This window comes from Chrysochloris asiatica, unplaced genomic scaffold, assembly GCF_000296735.1.
Source record: "Chrysochloris asiatica unplaced genomic scaffold, ChrAsi1.0 scaffold00007, whole genome shotgun sequence".
In the NCBI taxonomy this organism is placed as follows: domain Eukaryota; kingdom Metazoa; phylum Chordata; class Mammalia; order Afrosoricida; family Chrysochloridae; genus Chrysochloris; species Chrysochloris asiatica.
The window spans coordinates 35,339,170-35,358,375 of NW_006408525.1; the positions used below are offsets into that span (position 1 = coordinate 35,339,170).

At 43.6% G+C, this 19,206-nt stretch overlaps 1 pseudogene; it reads left to right on the forward strand.

Moving 5' to 3' along the window:
- The first annotated feature begins 4,338 nt into the window (after positions 1-4,338).
- Positions 4,339-4,774, forward strand: LOC102811278 (annotated as a pseudogene).
- Positions 4,775-19,206: the final 14,432 nt, after the last annotated feature.

Here is a 19,206-nt window from a genome sequence, read left to right on the forward strand (position 1 = left end):
GTAGGACACGGTATCGGACTCCTGCCTGGAAGTGTCTGTGGACAGAGACTTGACTAACGTCTTCATCAAGTGCCTGTGCCTTGGGGGGTGTGAGGATTCTTTTGGCTCTACCTCTGTCGACAGGGACTTCACGAGGCTCAGGAAGGGTTTTGCGCTGGCAAGTGTGGAGGATGAGGCACTGGATGAGAGCACAGGAGACTTGGAAGGAGAGGACAACGGGGAGGAAGAACTGGTTTTCTGCTCAGAAAGGGATGACACACTGGGAGAGCTAGCTAAGGGCCCTGATGAAGAAGACCCTGGGGACAGAGCCAATGGCACTGTACTTAATACTTGAGCTGCTGGAGGAGGGGACTCCAACAGCTTTACAGTGTTCTCAGAGATGGGGATAATGGCCGGAGCCTGGGGCGTGGACAGTCCATCTGCCAGGATGTGTGAGGTGGCGGGGCCAGCAGGGTCATGGCCAAGATCAAGGTCTTCCCTGGCTTCCAGCCCTGTTACGATGCTTTGGTCGTCCAGCCCCTCCTCCAGGTACTCCCTCAACTCCTCCTCCTCTTCCTCCTCCTCCTCCCCGGATGCCGAGAAGTGAATGGCGATGGTGTCTCGGGGCACAGATCTCTGCACGTGCACTTTGGGGGCTGATGGTTTTGGCATGTCAGTGGTTTTTTCGGCATGGCTACCATTCAGACTTGTCATTGCCGGCTTCACCAGGGCTCAGGCTCTGGGAAAAGAAGGAGAAAACCACAGGTCAGAAAGCAGTTTCTCCTCATGGAAACAGTGCTGCGTGCAGGGAGGAGTGCAGATGAAGCTCATTTTTAAACTGTAATTACATGTTTACTTGACAGAGCCCACCGTTTATCACTTCAGCAGGAGTAGCAGTTTAATTTTCACTAGACAAATTTCAGTTAGGCATTCTCTTTTACGAATAAACTACAAGCCAATATTATAAAGACTAAACGACCTGTCTCACTGCACGTCGCCTCAGTGACTGTGTCCTGCCCTTAACTGGTTCGTTTCTATCCACGATTCTAAATTTCAAGACTTAAAAAACGTTACCAGCATTACTTTAGAAGCCCAACAGCACAGAATGTAGCATCCTGGTGGTTTTGAGGATCTGGGAACAAAACCCACCAGTGGCTTTCTCTCTATAAAAAGCTAACACAGGACAGTTACATTGCTTCCACTGCAATTTTCACAACAATGCTAACTAGTATTTGGCTTGCATCTCCCCTCACAACACTCAATCTTGCCACGCAAATAAGTAACAACGTATCCCAGTGTAGAATGGCTGTAACCTTTGGCTTTTTTGTTTCCCCAAATGGTAGGTGCCATAAGGCCAGAATGTTCAGGCAGCAGTGAAGACATGACCCACGCTCTGAGGAATCAGGATAAAGTAAACATTTAAAATGGAAACCAAAATTAAAGTGGTTGGAAAATGAAGTATCTGTGCTGTAACGCATCATCCACTGAGACTTCTGCTAGGGGCAGTGGTGACTGACCTGGAAGTCACGTCTGTCCTTCCAGGGTGTAGTGACTAAGGCTCGTCAGAGAGAAGCACACACCTGACAAGTTGGGCAGCAAAACCAAGTTGGCAAGTCTATCTGAGACTGGCACTTACTACCTGGCATCTTTCACCAGTCAGCGCTCAAGACCCAGTTACTGGGCACCAGACAACTAGGCAGGCCCTACCAGATGGACATTAACACAATACAACCCACAAAGAGAACCAATCAAATGAGCTAAAACACAGTGTGAGCTCCAGGACCCCTGAGGAGGGCGAGACCACCATGCAAGGCAGTAATGTAACTTAGTCTTTTAGACAGATGGGTGTGTGCGGGGGTAGGACGAGCATGTCCTGGAGGAGGGGGAGGGACAAGGGCATGAACCGGAGCCTGGGCATGGGATGTTCAGCACGTGGGTCTATTCTCTACCTCCAGAACAAAGAGTAGGTGTTGGAGAGCAGCGGGAGGGCACCAGCAGATGGGAGGCCTCCTGGGAAAGTCTTAGGGCATCTGGTACCAGCCCCTTATCTAGCTGACTATGTGCGGCACTGAGCAAGCCACGGTCTCTCTGGGTTTCAACATCTCATGTACAGAGTCCCATCCAGATCCCAAACCCTGCAAGTATAGGTTTAGAGAAGGTTGTACGTAACCCAACATATTATATTTACAAATAATCTCTCATAGATAATCAACATCATGTTGCTCACTAGTTCCTTTCATTTGAAAAGCTCCTTTCATCTGAAAAGTCTTGTAACAAGTATTCATGCTCACAATGCTGGCAACTGACACTACCAACAAGAGAAAATGTAAAACCTTGGGGGGGATCGCGGTGGCTCTGAATCATGTGCCAACAGGAACTGGCCCTGCCCCCAACGAGATCAAGAATTACAGTTCAATGGTGTAGCTTCTACAAGGCCGCTACATATTTTTAGTAGCCATATCTGAAAGAAATTGCTTTCATAAAGAACCCATTCCAACAGAGTTTTGCTCGCAATCATTCCTTTCCGTCAGGCTCTCCCACCCATACTGGATCCAAGAAAAAAGACCAATTTCTGTTGGCCAGGAGCAGCAATTTAAATCCAGGAGCTGGTGACAAGCTACCAAGACAGAACCTCAGGATCAGAACACTCCTTCCCTGTCATTTTTAAGCCAACAGGTTTGCAAGCTTAGTGAAAAGAAAAATATCAAGAGCAACACATGTTTCTCATTCAACTGTCACCTAGTTTCACAAGGATAATTTGAAAAGAAAATTATAGAGGTAATTTAAGAAAGTTGGGTACTTGACAATGCTCAGCAGGCTGAAGAAGAGCCTTCATTTAAATTGCTTCAATAACCTCAAGGATGATGCTCAATGCTCTGCTGCTCTGAGGCTGCGAACTAGGAGTGAGGGGGACTAGTCAGAAGTCCACGCACAAAGAGCTAGAATGTGAAACTCAATGGTGTAAGTTGGTCCACGGGGATCTCAGGGTGGAGTCAGGCCCGGAACAGTGGGGAAGGGTGGAGAGGAGGCGTGTCCAGGAGCCTGTGTTCCCAGTCACTAGGGAGCCCCAGGGAGCAAAGAGCTGAGTGACTGTTTACACAGTGGCCACCTGAGGCCTATTTGCCAGGCCCCTGACTTGCCGGTTAAAGGGAACACTGCTGAACTCGGACCAGATCATGTCACAGACTGTGTCACCCAACAGGGCCCGAGGTGGGGCCTGCCGGTCTGACACCATCAGGACCATCTTCCTCCCAGGCACCAGGCAGCAGCTTTGGAGGTACACAGTAAACTCCCCTAAAAGCAGTGACCACAGCCTCCCTGTCCATGACACCACTTTCTCACTGACATGTGCTACATGAGAATGGAACAGCACTGCTGTTGTTTGGTGCTGTCCAGTCGGCACCAACTCAGAGCAACCCTATGCACAATGACACACTGCCTGGTCCTGTGCCTGCCTCACAATTGTTATGGTTGTGCCCAATGCTGCTGCCACTGGGCCAATTTATCTCATTGGGGGTCTGCCTCTTTTTTTGCTGACACTCCACTTTACCCAAACATGCTCTCTCCTTCTCCAAGAACTGATCCCTCTTTATAACATGTCCAAACTATGAGAGACTAAAGTCTTGTCATCCTGGCTTCTAAGAAACAAACCTCTGGCTGTACTTCTCCCAAAACAGATCCGTTTGTTCCTCTGGCAGTCCACGGTACTTAGTATTCTTCTCCAAACACCATAACTGAAATGTATAAATTCTTCTACGATCTTCCTTAGTCACTGTCCAAGGGCAGCACTACTTACTACTTTTTAATTACAAGGACATCTCATGGTCTTTGTTTTGCTCATCTGCAAAATGACAGGAGTAGACTAAACAAAGTCAGCTTCTAGTGTCAAGTAACTGCTAGAAAACTGAGTGTTCTGGAACCAGACCCCGTGGTTTAGGTTCTGGACCACCCATCAAGTAGTCCCTCCTCCTGGGGACCACTCCAAGTTCCCTCCCTCCCTGTCTCCCAATAGCTGGCACCTGGGCCAGCAGGATCAGCCCCACACTCACAGCCCTGCACACCAGGCAAAGTCAAGAGGCAAGAGTGCCCGCCACCCAGGAAGATAGTGTGGTTTGAGCAGCGCCACAGCACTGACAGAGGAGGGTACTGATTAGACAGGGACTTCCTTTCCTACCAGAGCAAGCTGCAGCCTCAAGCATATCTGTCCCCTTTGCAAACAAGGAAATAAGACAGAAGCCGTGGAAATAAAAGATGACAGGAAACAAAGATTTCAGAAGATGGAATTATCAAGCACAGATCAAAACCCAAGTACATATACTAGCTTCAAGATGACTTTTAAACCATCTGCAAGGGACACAGATGGCAGCTACCATGGGCTTGGGAGTAAAAGTCCCTCGCAATTTTCGACTGTTGGAAGAACTCGAAGAAGGCCAGAAAGGAGTAGGAGTTAGCTGGGGTCTAGAAGATGACGAAGACATGACACTTACAAGATGGACAGGGATGATAATTGGGCCTCCAAGAACAATTTATGAAAACCAGATATACAGCCTTAAAATAGAATGTAGACCTAAATACCCAGAAGCACCCCCCTTTGTAATATTTGTAACAAAAGTTACTATGAATGGAATGAATAGTTCTAATGGACTGGTGGACCCAAGAGCCATTATCAGTGCTAGCAAAATGGCAGAATTCATATAGCATCAAAGTTGTCCTGCACGAACTTTGGCGTCTAATCATGTCTAAAGAAAATATGAAACTCCATCATCCTCCTGAAGGACAGTGTTACAGCAATTAATCAAAAAAGAAAAACTGCAGGCCCTCCCCTGTCCCCAGCCCCATGCGATTTAAGCGGTCTTCATTTTCCACAGTAGTAAATTTTCTAGATACGTCTTGTAGACATCAAAATACTGGAAAGAAAGCTCCCACTCAAGGGCAAGTTAACTTAAGCTACTGTAAAGGATACTAATTTTGTGTCCATTTGAAATACATAAGTTGTGCTATGACAACAACAACAACAACAAAAGTATCTGCAGGGAGGATTATATAAGCCAGCTGACCAGTTTGAAGGATGTTCTACAAGTCTGGGCATGAGGTCAGAAGTGCCTGAAACTAAGAGATGTGGACATGGGGCTGTAAAGAAAACAGATGGGAATGAAATGGAAAAGAATGAAACAACAGGACCAGATGTGAAATACCATCAAGTCAGATCCAACTCACAGCAACCCTGCACAGGGTTTCCGAGGAGCAGCTGGTGGGCTTGAACCACTGACCATGTGGTTAGTAGTTCAGTGTTTATCCTACAGCACACCATACAAGGACTCCAATGGAAGACTAAGGGGGAGAAATGAGTCAAACAGTCCAAACTGACTGGAGTCAAGCTAACTGTGAAGTATGGTGAGAACATTAAGAGATGAGGAGCCTAACTCTCCATGAAGTCAGGCAGGAACAGCCAATGTGGTAGGTAGATGAATGAGCAAGAATAACTTCCACATCCTAGTCCCCTAAACCTATGAATCTGCCATTTTACCTGACAAAGACCTCTGTCGATGTGTAAGGATCTTGAGACGGGGAAGTTATTAGGATTATCTGGGTGGACCTAATGTAATCACAAGGGTCCTCATAACATGAAAGAGGGAGGCAGGAGAGTTGGAGTTGATGTACTGGCAGAGGTTGGAATAATGATATGTGGAAGGGGCCCTGAGCTAAGGAATGCACGTAGTGTGGAATCAGTTCTGACCCACAGCGAACTTATATACAACTCAACAAAACTCCACCTGGTCTCCTGTGCCATTCCTCACAGCTGCTGCTACACATGAGCCTACTGTTGCTGCCACTGTATTAACATATCACCTTGGGGATCTCTTTTTCACTGACCCACCACTTTACCAAGCATGATGTCCTTCTCCAGGGACTGGTCCATCCTGTAATGAAGTTTGGTCATTTGGGTTTCTAAGGAGCATTCTGGTTGTACTTCTTTCAACACAGATTGGTTTGTTCTTCTGGCAGTCCATGGTACCTTTAATATCCTTTTCCAATACCATAACTCAAATGCATCAATTTTTCTTGGATCAAATGCACATTAGTCCTTAAACTGACATCTTTGCTGTTCGATACTTTAAAGAGGACTTGTGCAGCAGATTTGCTTAATAATCTTGTTTGATTTTTTGACTGCTGCTTCCATGAATGTTGATGGATTCAAGCAAAATGAAGTCTTTGACAATTTCAATCTTTTCTCCATTTATCATGATGTAATTAATTGGTCCAGTGGTGAGAATTTTTGTTTTCTTCACACAAAAAAAGGTGCAACCCATACAAAAGGTTGTGGTCTTTGATCTTCATCAGTAAGTATTTTAAGCCCTCTTTACTTTCAGCAAGCAAAGTTGTATCATTTTCATATCACAGGTTGTTAATGAGTCTTCCTCCATCCCTGCTGCCATGTTCTTATTCATATAATCCAACTTCTAGGGTTATGTGGCTCAACATAAAGATTGAGTAAGTATGATGTAATGGTTAGGGTTTTGTGTCAACTTGACTAGGCCAGGACTTCCAGACTTTTGGCAGTTGGGATGTGCTTTTACCCATGGTGATGGGGTCAGTGGCTATGAGCAGTCAATCAGTTGAAGGGATGCTTTCTTACGGGTGTAGTCTGCTCCTAATAGAGTGGACATGCAGGAGGGACTCTCTTCTGCTGAGGACCTGGAACTCTCCAACTGTAAGCCATTTCTTTGATAATAAATTTATCTATCCACCCATCAATCTTTCTGTTTCACTGGTTTTGCTTCTCTAGAAAACCTAGCCTAAGACATATGGTGAAATTATACAACCCTGGTGCACACCCTTTCTGATTTTAAACCATTCAGTATCCCCTTGTTCTGTTCAAATGACTGCCTCTTGGTCGATGTACAGGTTCCTCATGAGCACCATTAAGTGTTTTGGAACACTCATTTTCAACAATGTTGTCTATAGCTTGTCATGATCCACACAGTCTAAAGCCTCTGCATAGTCAGTAAAGCACAGGTAAACATCTTCTGGTATTCTCTGCTTTCAGTCAAGATCCACCTGATGTCAGCAATGGTATCTCTTGTTCCACAACCTCATCTGAATCCACCTTGGACCTCTGGCAGGTCCTTGTCAATGAACGGTTGCATCCAATTTTGAATTATCTTGAGCAAAATTTTACTTGCATGTGATATTATCTGATGATTTCCACATTGCATTGGGTCACCTCTTTTTGGAATGGGCACAAATATAATCTCTTCTAATCAGTTGGCAAGGTAGCTGTCTTCCAAATTTCTGGGCATAGATGAGTGAGTGCCTCCAGTGCTATATCAGTTTGTTGAAACATTTCAATTTGTATTCCATTAATTAATTCCTGGAGCCTTGTTTTTTGACAATGCCTTCAGTTCACCTTGGACTTCTTCCTTCAGTACCATTGACTCCTGATCATATATGCTACCTCTTGAAACTGTCCATTGACCATTTCTTTTTAGTACAGTGACTCTGTGTATTCTTTCCATTTTCTTTTGATGCTTTCTGCATCATCCAATATTTTGCCCAAAGAACCCTTCAGTATTGCTTTCTTCCGGCATGGGGTTCTTGATGTCGTACCACAATTTTTCCGGTTTTCGGTCATTAGTGTCTAATGCATATCTCTAAATTCAAGTCAGATATGTCCACGATCTTATTTTGGCTCTCATGGACTTGTTTAATTTTCTTCAGCATCAGCCTGAACTTGCGTTATCAGTAACTGATGGTCTGTTCCACAGTCTGCCCCTGGTCTGTTTTGGCTGATGATATGGAGCTTTTCTACCATCTTTTTCCACAGATGTAGCAAATTTGATTTCTCTGTAGTCCATCTGGTGAAGTCCAAGTATATAATTGTTTTTTATGTTATTTTAAAATATTATTTGCAATGAAGAAGTCATGGGTATTGCAAAATTCTACAATGCAGTCTCCAGCATCATTTCTATCACCAGGGCCATCTTTTCCAACTACTGATCCTTCCTTCTTTGTTTCCAACCTTTGCATTCCAATCACCAGTAATTATCATAACATCTTGAATGATGTTTGGTCAATTTCAGAGTGAAGAAGCTGGTTGTTGTTAAATGCCGTTGAGTCGATCCCAACCCACAGTGACCCTGTATAGGGTTTCCAAGGAGCAGCTGGAGAGCTTGAACCACCGACCTTACAGTTCAAGTGACTTTGCAGTCTGATGCATTAGCCCAATTTCATCATCACTGGTTTTAATGGTTAGTACCTAAATTTGAATAATAGTGGTATTAAGTGCTCTTTGTAGGTGTATGGCTGTTATCCTATAACAGACAGCACTGAGCTTTAATATAGATCTTGAAATGTTCCTTTTGATGATGAATATAACACCACTCCTCTTTGTCATTCCTGGCATAGTAAACCATGTGACTGTCAGATTCAGAATGGCCAATACTAGTCCATTTCAGCTCACTAATGCCTAGTATATCGATTTTTATGCATTCCATTTCATTTTTGACAGCTTCCAATTTTCCTACATTCATACTTTGTACATTTCATGTTCTGATTATTAATGGATGCTTACAACTATTTCTTATTTTGAGTTGTGCCCCATCAGCAAGTGAAGGTCCTGAAAGCTTTACTCCATTGATGTCATCATGGAGTGATGTCAGGTCTTCCCCAGTTGTATTTTGAATGCCTTTCAACCTGAGGGGCTCATCTTCTGGCACTTTTATCTGACAATATTCTGGTGCCCTTTATCATGTTTTAATAACCAGTATTTTGATGCTATCTGACAGTGTTCCACTGCTATTCATAAAGTTTTCAGTGAGCACGTATTTGGAAGTAGTCCATCTCTCCTTCTCCTAGTCTGTTTTAGTATGTACGCTCTGCAAAAACCTGTCCACCATGCTGATATTTATAATACCGGTGGCATAGCTTCCAGGATCAGAGCAATACTCAAGTGACCCAGTGTGACAAACCAACAGACAAGTGGTAGAGGTTGCAATTAGGCTGGTGGTTTTCCACTAGCCATTCCTTGGAAACCCTATATAGGGTGGCTATGAATCAGAACCATGGCAACATTCTCTCTATAGACCCTCCAGAAAGAACCCAGGCCTCCCTTGTCATTGTTGTTTTTGTTGTTAAGTGCCATCTAATCAGTTCTGACTCATAGGGACCCTATACAGGGTTTCCAAGGAGCAGCTGGTAGGTTTGAACCACTAACCTTGCAATTAGCAGTCCAGTGCTTATCCTAGAGCACCACACCAGACTTTTACACCTTGATTTTAAGACAACTGACCTCCCAAATAGCAGGATAGTTAAATGTGTGTTGTTTTGAGCCACTAAGTGTTATGCATTTGTTGAAGCAGCAATGAGACAGGAACATGAGACTGTTAAGAACGGCTCAGCTTGGTGTTAATCATTCCCCCTCAAATCATCAGGATGCATTTTTAAAGAGGAAATTAAGTGCCTGGTGGGCCCCAAAGTCAATGTCCAAAGTGTTGGAAACAAACTGGCTCTAGGACTCATTCTTTGAAATGGAAAAGAGAGTTTTCCACTGCTTATTAAGACGGAGAGCAGGTTACAATGAAAGGGCCCTAGGAGTGGGAGAAACAAGCAAAGAAACAACTGGCTTATGTTAACTAAGACTGAACTTTAACCTTCAAAATGGTACACGGAAGTCATAGACTTTGAATTACTTATCATGCCAATGAAAAAAATTCTGATCAAAAAGCTCCCATTGTTCTGTAGTGTTTACACCACAGTGTGGTTAAGGTTCTTAAATAACAGATGCAAATATACTCCTTTTTGTGTTTCCATACTTATTTGGGGGGGGGGGGTGCATTAGAGCCTGGAATCTAAAGGCACTAGGTCTGTGGAAGGCTGGGGCCTAAGTTAGAGTAGTTAGAGTCCAGCTCCTTCCTGCGCCCTGACATCAATTCAGAGGCCATCAGCTGTCTATCTTGGGCACTTTACCTAGTGCTGACAGGATTTGGGGGGTGGGGGAGGGAGCGGGGAGAAGCAGCTTGGCCCTCAGGCAGAATGCATTTGAAAATGGATGACTTACCACTTCCCTGGAGTCCTGGTGTGGCCCTGTGGGCTAATGTGTCAGACTGCAGAGTCATTTGAACTACAAAGTCGGTGGTTCAAGCTCACCAGCTGCTCCTTGGAAACCCTATACAGGGTCACTATGGGTTGGAATCGACTTGACAGCACTTAACAACAACAACAACACTCCCATAGCCAGCCCTGGGACTTGTCTAGGCCTGCCACTTAATGGAAATTTGGGTCCCAGGGTCCCATGGTCAGAGGGCCTCCGAAGCAATCCTGTAAACTTCTCTAATCTGTAATAGTCTTCCCTTCCCAGAGGTCTGGCCTGAGACTGATGAATTATCTGCAGTCAGTCCTGGCTTTTCTCTGGGCCCTATAAATGGGCCAAATGAATGTGAATCCTTAGCCACTATTAGGGCCTTATGCTGATGATCTCTCCAGATGATCTCGTTGTTGTTTTTTAAAAAAATTTTATTGTGAATTATGCATTTACATGGGAGAACATTATCCATTATTCTTACATTCATCCTATTGTATTCTGTTTTACTGCAATGATTGCAATCCCCTGCATGCATCATCAAACCATCAAAGGGTATGCCCCGCACACCTGTCCCCTGGCCTCCAGCACATAACCCCTCTCCCTCCCTGAGTCCAGAGTCCCCAGCCGCTCCTTCTGTCCATTCCATGTCATCATCTCTGCCTCCATCCCTAGTGTCACCGCCACCCCGGACAGGGTCCTGCACTTCGCTTTTCTCCCTCCCTTGTTGGTTCCAGGGATCTCAGCAAAATCAGCAGCTCCCCTCCTTTTGTTACCAAACATTTATATTTATCTTTTCAACACTCATTGTCAGACCTGATAGCAATCATTCCCTGTTGAACCACAGGAGTCCTGTACCCCTCACCTTTTATCAACCCCATCCAGACAGGTTGGAAACAATTCAGTGCAACTAGGTTCCCTATTGAAAGCTTGTAAGCCAGTCACTTCTTGCTTTTGTCATCTCCCCATTTTGGGTAGCTAATATCTAGGTTCCCCATCCTTGTCGACCCTGTATACCAAGGGGTTGGCCCAGATGATCTGTTTTTGTCTTTGTCCTATTTAAGACTTAGTAAAGGGGTCTCTACAAAATACATCTGCTTTGTTGTTTTTTCTCTCCTATAACAGGGGGCACTGTTAATATTAAGTGTTGTCAAATCGGTTCGGACTCATAGCAACCCTGTATGGGTTTCCAAGGAGTGGCTGCTGGGTTTGAATCACTGACTTTTTGGTTAGCAGTCCAGTGCTTATCCTACAATGCCACACCAGAACTCCAGTGGGGGCATGCTTTAGTGCCTAACGTAATCTTAGCCTTAGCCACATGGGTTTCCAGTAAGTGTAGTCATTTTGCCTGCCCGAACGTAAGTGCAGGCATTTTGTGAATTTAACATCGTATACACACACACACACACACACCTACCTTTCCCGTCCTTTTTTCTTAGATATCTGCTTTAACCATTATCAGAATATCAATGGCCGTGGAGTTCCACTTGAAACCTGGTAAGTGCTTGTTTAACTTCTTATAAGGAGTAACCATCTAGGCAAACGGGCATCTGGGAGAGTTAATCATACGCTCCCTTTTGATGGGTTGATCAGGATCCAGGATTGATCATGTCTGGTAAATGGAAGGGCAGTGAAAAAGAGGGAGACCCTCAAGGAGCTTCAAGCACGGCAGCAATTGTGATGATCTTTCAGTTCTGTTGTAATAGGGTTGCTGTAGAAGCAACTCAAAGGCCTAAACAATATCAAGGCACTGTGATCAATCACCTTGTGAATTAAGTGTATATGCTAGAATGGAGACTACATCCCACCTGCATGTTGTACTAGTAACATTGTTATAACAGGTAATAAATACTGATTGTCAGTAGTTGTTGTTGTTGTTAAGTGCCATCGAGTCAGTTCTGACTCATAGTAACCCTGTATAGGGTTTCCTAGGAGTGGCTGATGGGTTTGAACTGCCGAACTTGTGGCTCAAATTGACCCCGCGGGTCTGGTGCATTATCCTGCAGCACCACACCAGGACTCAAGAAACAGTCGTTGGATACCATTAGAACCAAGCTCTTTACTTGCTAATATTAAATATTTTTCTCATTCTGTTTATCTGGAATCCTTGTTAATTTGACCCAATCGCTCCAGGGCATCTGAGCCCAAACTTTGGGGTAACAGCATGCAGTCTCAAAATATTCTTTCCAAGCTTGTTGAACATAATACCTCATTAAAATGATTATGTTCCCAAATGTCTTATCATGATTGAGACAACCCCTAGTAAGGACTTCCCACCCACCATTTATATAGGATTCAAGTTTATCCAGTGGCGTGGGTGGCACAAAAGAAAGTCAACTTACAAAGCCACAAGGCTGTCTGTCAGTTCAAAGCCACCTAGAGGCACCTCAGGAAACAGGCCTGAGGATCTGCAGGCTTGAAAACCCTTTGGAGCAGTTAGACTCTAGCTACATGGGGTCTCCATGAATTGGAATCAACTCACCAGTAATTAACAACTAATTTAGCCAATCTAAAAACAAGGGGAGGGGGATGGAAATCAATGGTTCCCATCTAATTTGAACCCATAATAAATAAATGCCCTTCATAGGAAGCCAGTAGTCAAATGCCTTCCCTATTAAGAACTCCTTGAGGCTATCAACCAGGGGAGTCAAGAGGTGTTCCTGTTGCTAAGTGCTATCAAGTCAGAGTTGTTGTTAAGTGACATCAAGTCGTTTCCAATCCATAGTGACCCTGTATAGGGTTTCCGAGGAGTAGCTGGTAAGCTTGAACCACCAAACTGGCTGTCCAGTGCATTAACGCACAGCACCCTAGCAGGATTCCACCAAGTCAGAGTAGAACATCAAAATATCAGTGACTTTCATTTTACCTTAAGTCACTCAAAAAGGTTACCATCATTAATTAGACCACAAAAAAAACAACTATCAACTATAAATCACAGTGTACATTGAAGAATGAAGAGCTATTTCAAGTCTCAATGCTGGCATTTATTAGCTCAGGAAGAAGAATCTCTGAATTTTTTTGCTTGTTTGTTTTTTTGTCTAATAATAACTATCCTTCCTACCTCTAGCTGTATTTCAAATGTGTACCAAGGAACCCAACCCTGGGGTCTTATAATCAGATGCACAGCAAAGAGGACACAGTTCCTTCCAGGTCACTCATGGATCACCTGCTCATCTGCTTGGGCCATCGCCACAGAAAAACGCATACGCACGCACACACACACACACACACACACAATACTCATTGTGTCAAGCCAATTCCAACTCAGAGCAACCCTGGAGGACAGAGCAGAACGGCCCCAGAGGGTTTCCAAGGCTGTAGTATTGGTAGAAGCAGACTGCCACATCTTTCTCCCTCAGAGTGGCTAGTGGATTTGAACTGCCAACATTTCAGTAAACAGCACAGAGTTAACACCGCACCACTAGGACTCCTTTCCTGCACATCAGGACAGACAAATGTGGTCACTGAGAAACCCCTCTTCTTTCTTTCTAATCCATTGAAGAAAGCAGGAAGGAGGGACCGGGTGGAAGGAGAAAAACGAAAGAAATGAATTTTGATTGAAAACTGAACTTCTTTCTAGACGTGAAGTGCAGGAACGCAGGCAGGCAGCATCGGAAGAGGCGAGCCCGCTTTAGAATGCACTTCATGTCCCAAGCGCCCTCCTAATCCTTTAAGGTCATTATTGAAATTCTCTGTCTTTGTACAGTTCAGCCTGTTACACTTGCTGCCCCTGAGTGAGCTTAGACTTGGACACGTGTCTGATAGCTTGAACTCTGTCAGCCATTATTTTAATTCAAAACCATCTCTAGGCAGTGGGGGAAAAGCATGTTCCATTCTACTGCATAGGATGCCCGAACAGCTAGCTGCACATCCTTCAGAGGAGCTGGCTTTGTAAAAAGGGGATGGAGGAAGAGGTGAACGCACTTTTATTTATTTATTTTTGTCTTGATGCTGCTGAGGAGATAGTGAATCTGGTCTAAAGAATTCACAGTGAAAGGTTTGAGCTACCCTAAAAATCTCAAGTACATCTTAATAGCTAGCCTTGATTCATTAAAATTCAATGAAGTGGCTGAAAACTGCCAACAACCATTCTAATCTGTTAATGCTCCACCTCCCAAACAAAATTCAATATTGACACTACAGATAATGAACTAGTTCTAGCCTTAGTTTCACCAGGAAGGAAAGAGAGAAGTAGGGAGGGAGAGAAAAAAAAGGAGAGGAGAGAGGGAAGGATAAATAAAGGAGATGTTCTCTACTTTCAGCAGAGACAATCAATCTTGCCAAAGAACTTATATCTTGATGAAAACTCAGAAGTCCCTTTCCCATTAATTACTAGGTTCCCAGATCCTTGCTACATCCCAACACAGAACGGTCCCAGGGTTTATACCATTCATCAGGTCCACGCTTCGCCACTGCCATACGATGATCCACTGGAAAAAGTGCCAAATCCTTAGATGGAGAAGGTGTTCCAAAGCAGATAGAAGAACCTCGTCTTACAGACTTGCTAGATGGTTCTAGTCATGAAATCCAAATACAACTTAGAGAAACTCATTCAAAACCAGGTCATACCCTAGCACAACCACACAACGCCAGTGGAGGTTTCTACAAAATAAGGCTTGGTGCCAACCACTTGGGGTAGGCAAATGGGGGTTGCAGGGAGAGCTGTCAAGGAAACGGTATATGGGTATTACAATAGACATGTTGGTAAGTGCCATCAAGTCAGTTCCGACTCATAGTGGGGCCCTGTATGGAGCTTCCAAGGAGCAGCTGGCTGGTGAAATTTGTAACTGCCAACTGCTGATCCTATAGCAACATCACACCAGGAATCCATAGCGGACAAAGGAAAACAAGAAAACCGTAGTGTCTTCATGAAAGCTCAAGACAAGTAAACCCAATTCAGAGGGTGCTCACCAGTAAACAAGTCTGGGAATACCTTTTTGTTTAAAGCAGAAACTGACTTCAGAGAGGATGTGGAGATAAGAATATTGCACATATGATAAACCAGCAAATGAAAGGACAATGGATGAGAACAGGGCAGTCCCATGACAGGGATGCTAAACACATTAGGTTAACTACAGGTGAAGAGGTATGCTGAGGAAGGCAGAGGATGTTAACATTTGCCAGAGTAGATACCCACTGATCACGACCACGTAGGGCAGAGTAGAACTGCCCCACAGGGTTTCCAAGGCTGTCGTCTTTATGGAAGCAGATTGCCACATCGTCCTTCAGAGAAGCAGCTGATAGGTTCAAATCATCAACTTTCCCGTTAGCAACCAAGCACTTAGCCACTGTGCCACCAGGGCTCCTTCTGAGGTTAGGAACAAGGAATAAATTTAAGTGCTTATATTTATATTTAAAGCATAGGGAACAGAACCTCTGTAGCAGGTGCCTGAGAAGTCTGAAAGCTGGAGGTAAATATTTTTCTTCAGGTGGAGGATACCTGGAATCTGTAGGACTAAACCTGTGGTGCGAAAAATCTAGAGAGGATGACAAGAAGGTAGTGGTTACAGTCACAAAAGAGCACTTAAAAAAGGTGGTGCTCATGGGATAAAATGTTAAATAGGTGAATTTTGGAAAGGGTGTTCCTTCTTCCATTTCAATTCCAGCAGGATCCAGAAGAGGACGTAGAACGAGCTGATATCAGATGGACCCTGGCTGAAAGCAGAGAATACCAGAGGATGTTTACTTGTGTTCTATTGACTATGCAAAGTCACTGGACTGCACAGATCATAACAAACTAAAATTGTGAACAACAGGAATTCCAGAAGAGTTCATTGTGCTCATGCTGAACCTATATACAGACAAAGAGGCGGTTGTTCTTATAGAACAAGGGGATGATGTCTGCTGAGCAAATAATCCAAGAAGCTGGACTATATGAAAAAGAACATGGCATCAGGACTGGAGGAAGACTCATTAACAACCTGTGATATGCAGAAGACACAACCTTGCTTGCTGCAAACAAAGAGGACTTGAAATACTGATGAAGATCAACAATTACGTTTTTCAGTATGGATTACGACTCAATGTACAGAAAACAAAACTCTTCACAACTGGACCAATAAGCAACATTATAATAAATGGACAAATGATTGAAATTGTCAAGGATTTCATTTTGCTTGGATCCACAATCAACGCTCATGGAAGCAGCAGTCAAGAAACCAAACGACCTATTGCACTGAGCAAATCTGCTGCAAAAGACCGTTTTTTAAAGTGTTAAAGAACAAAGATGTCACTTTGGAGACTAAAATGCACCTGATCTTGCAAGCTATGGTATAAGTAAATTGCCTCATCTGCGTTCCGATGGCCAATATACACACATGTTGTTCAACTTTACTAAAAAGAGGAAATAAATCAATGGCACAATTTCTATTCTGTGATACATACATAAGGTTGCCAAAAGTAGGAGCCAGCTTGTGGGCAACCAACAGCAACCATTATCCCACACACACTCCCCCGACATGAATACTAAGGCATGAAAAGATTCATAGAGTTATTAAATGGGCGTCACACTGTACATGTAATCTGCTTAATGAAGTGATCTAGCATGTGTTACCAGCGAGACTTTGGCTTCGGTGCTACCATTTTGGTAATAGTCAGATCCCAAGGTAAATCATTTACCCACCCCAAGTCTCAGTTTCTCCATTTATAAAACGGAAATGGAATGGACTTTTAGAAAGTGTAAATAAAATAATTTGTGCAAAACACAAGGCATGATCCCTGGTACAGAGCAAACACGCCCTAATGTTAACTGCTATTGTTAGCTTTCCCTCAAGTCAATAAAGATATTTTAACACACACGATTCGCAATGGCTAGATAAACCGGATGTTCTATAATGTAACCATTTCAATGGGATAGTGTCCTTTTTTTTTTTTGCTGTTAACAAATGTTGCTGCACATAATGCTATACATAATACACCCTCCACTGCCTCTCTGATCATTTCCTTAGAAAATGTTTCTAGAAGTGAAATTACAGGGTCAAACAGCATGTATAAATTTTCATTTCAATTAAAAAGAAGACACTAATTTCAAGCTCATTGTAAAAAACTTCAAAAGCAGATATAAGCAGAGGCAAAAGTGAAAATTTCTCTTCCTTCTTGCAAACCAACCATTTAGAATCTATCTTTCCAGATCTACTTTTGTATGCATTTATAAATACACACAATCACGCACTCACAATGGTTCTTATTCTTAATGCAGCTCAGGTTACATTTAGCACTTTGCAGTTTGCTTTTCACTTTCTATTTCATAGACATCTTCCTATACCTACACATACAGGTCTACAACTAGGCACATACAAAAACCGACTTTTTTCCTACATATATGGATATACCATCATGTCCTGGTGTGGCGCTGTGGGTTAATGCACCAGACTGCAAAGTCGTTTTAACTGCAAGGTCGGCGGTTCAAGCTCACCAGCCGCTCCTCAGAAACCCTATACAGGATCGCTATGGGTTGGAACCGACTTGACGGTACTTAACAACGACAACAACAACAGTTATTGTTAGAGTCCTGGTGTGGCGCTTTGGGCTAATGCATCAGACTGCAAAGTTGTTTGAACTGCAAGGTTGGTAGATCAAGCTCACCAGCTGCTCCTTGGAAACCCTATACATGGTCGCTATGGGTCAGAACAGACTCGACGGCACTTAACAACAACAACTTACTGTTAGGTGCCATCCAGTGGGTTCCAACTCATAGTCGGCCTATGCTAACATGAAGAAACACTGCCCTGTCCTGTGCCTTTCTCACAATTGCTGTTACACTTAAAGTCCATTGCTGCTGCCAATCCATCTCCTTGGGGGATCTGTCTTCTTTTTTGCTGACCTTCCACTTTACCAAGGATGGCACGGGGCTGGTCCATCTTGATAATATGTCCAAAGTATGAAGGATGAAGGCTCACCATCCTAGCTTCTAAGGAGCATTCTGACTGTACTTCTTCCAAACACAGATTTGTTTCTTCTTCTGGCAGTCCATGGTACTTTCAATATTCTTTCTAACACCATAACTCAAATGCATCAATTCTTCTACAGTCTCCCTGATTCACTGCTTAACCTTCACATGCATATGAAGTTACTGAAAATACCAAGGCTTGGGTCAGGCACACCTTAGTCCTCAAACTGACATCTTTGCTCTTGAACACTTTAAAGAGGTCTTGTGCAGACTTGCCTAATGCAATATGTTGTTTGATTTCATGACTACTGCTTCCATGAGTATTGATACTGGATCCAAGCAAAATGAAATAAATATCTGACAACTTCAATATTTTCTCATTTCTTAATGCTATCTTTTAGTGCAGTGTGAGGATTTTTGTTTTCTTTACAATGAGGTACAATCCAGTGAGGTACAACTCATACTAAAGACTGTAGTCTTTGATCACCTACTTAATCATCGCTTTATTAATAGAAATTTGGATTGTTTCCAGTGTTTGCTATTAGAAACAACTCTGCCTTGAAACAAGGGCAAGTCTCTCTGTAGGGTGCATTCCGAATAGTAGAGCTGCTGCTTCAAAGAAGGTACACAGCGGAAAAGAGCAAGACCCCCAAAGAGATGGATTGACACAGTGGCAGCAGCAATGGGCTCGGGTGTAGCAGTCATTGTGAGGATGGCCCAGGACCAGGCAGTGTTTTGTTCTGTTGTGGATAAGGTCACTATCCACTACCCACGTCAAGTAGAAACCAACTCCACGGCACCTAGCAACGATTGCCAATTTGCCCAATCACACTCCTATTAACAGTATAGTGTCTAAATGAAACCACAATAAGAAAACTGACCACTGGAATCACAATGGGGAGAAGAGGACAGCCCTTCAAGGCACCAGGGCCTTCCCTGGGTGGACAGAACTTGTCAGACCCATAGACCACCTTTGTGCCTGCCCCTAGGATCACAGGGTGGGTGGCTGACTCCTCACACAAGCTCTCCACTCAAAGGCTGCTCTGAGTTTTAAAGAACAAAACACTCAGACCTCACCTTAAAAGCCACACCAGACAATTTTAAAAGAAAAATTCTTCTAAACAATTTCCAAATAACAGCAACTTGACAAACATAAAAATTTTAATAAAATTAAAATTCTCTATTTCAAGAGTCTATGGCTTTAGAGACACAAAGTAGCTCTATTCTCAACTACTTCTCAAGAAAAGAGAGGCGGGGGGCG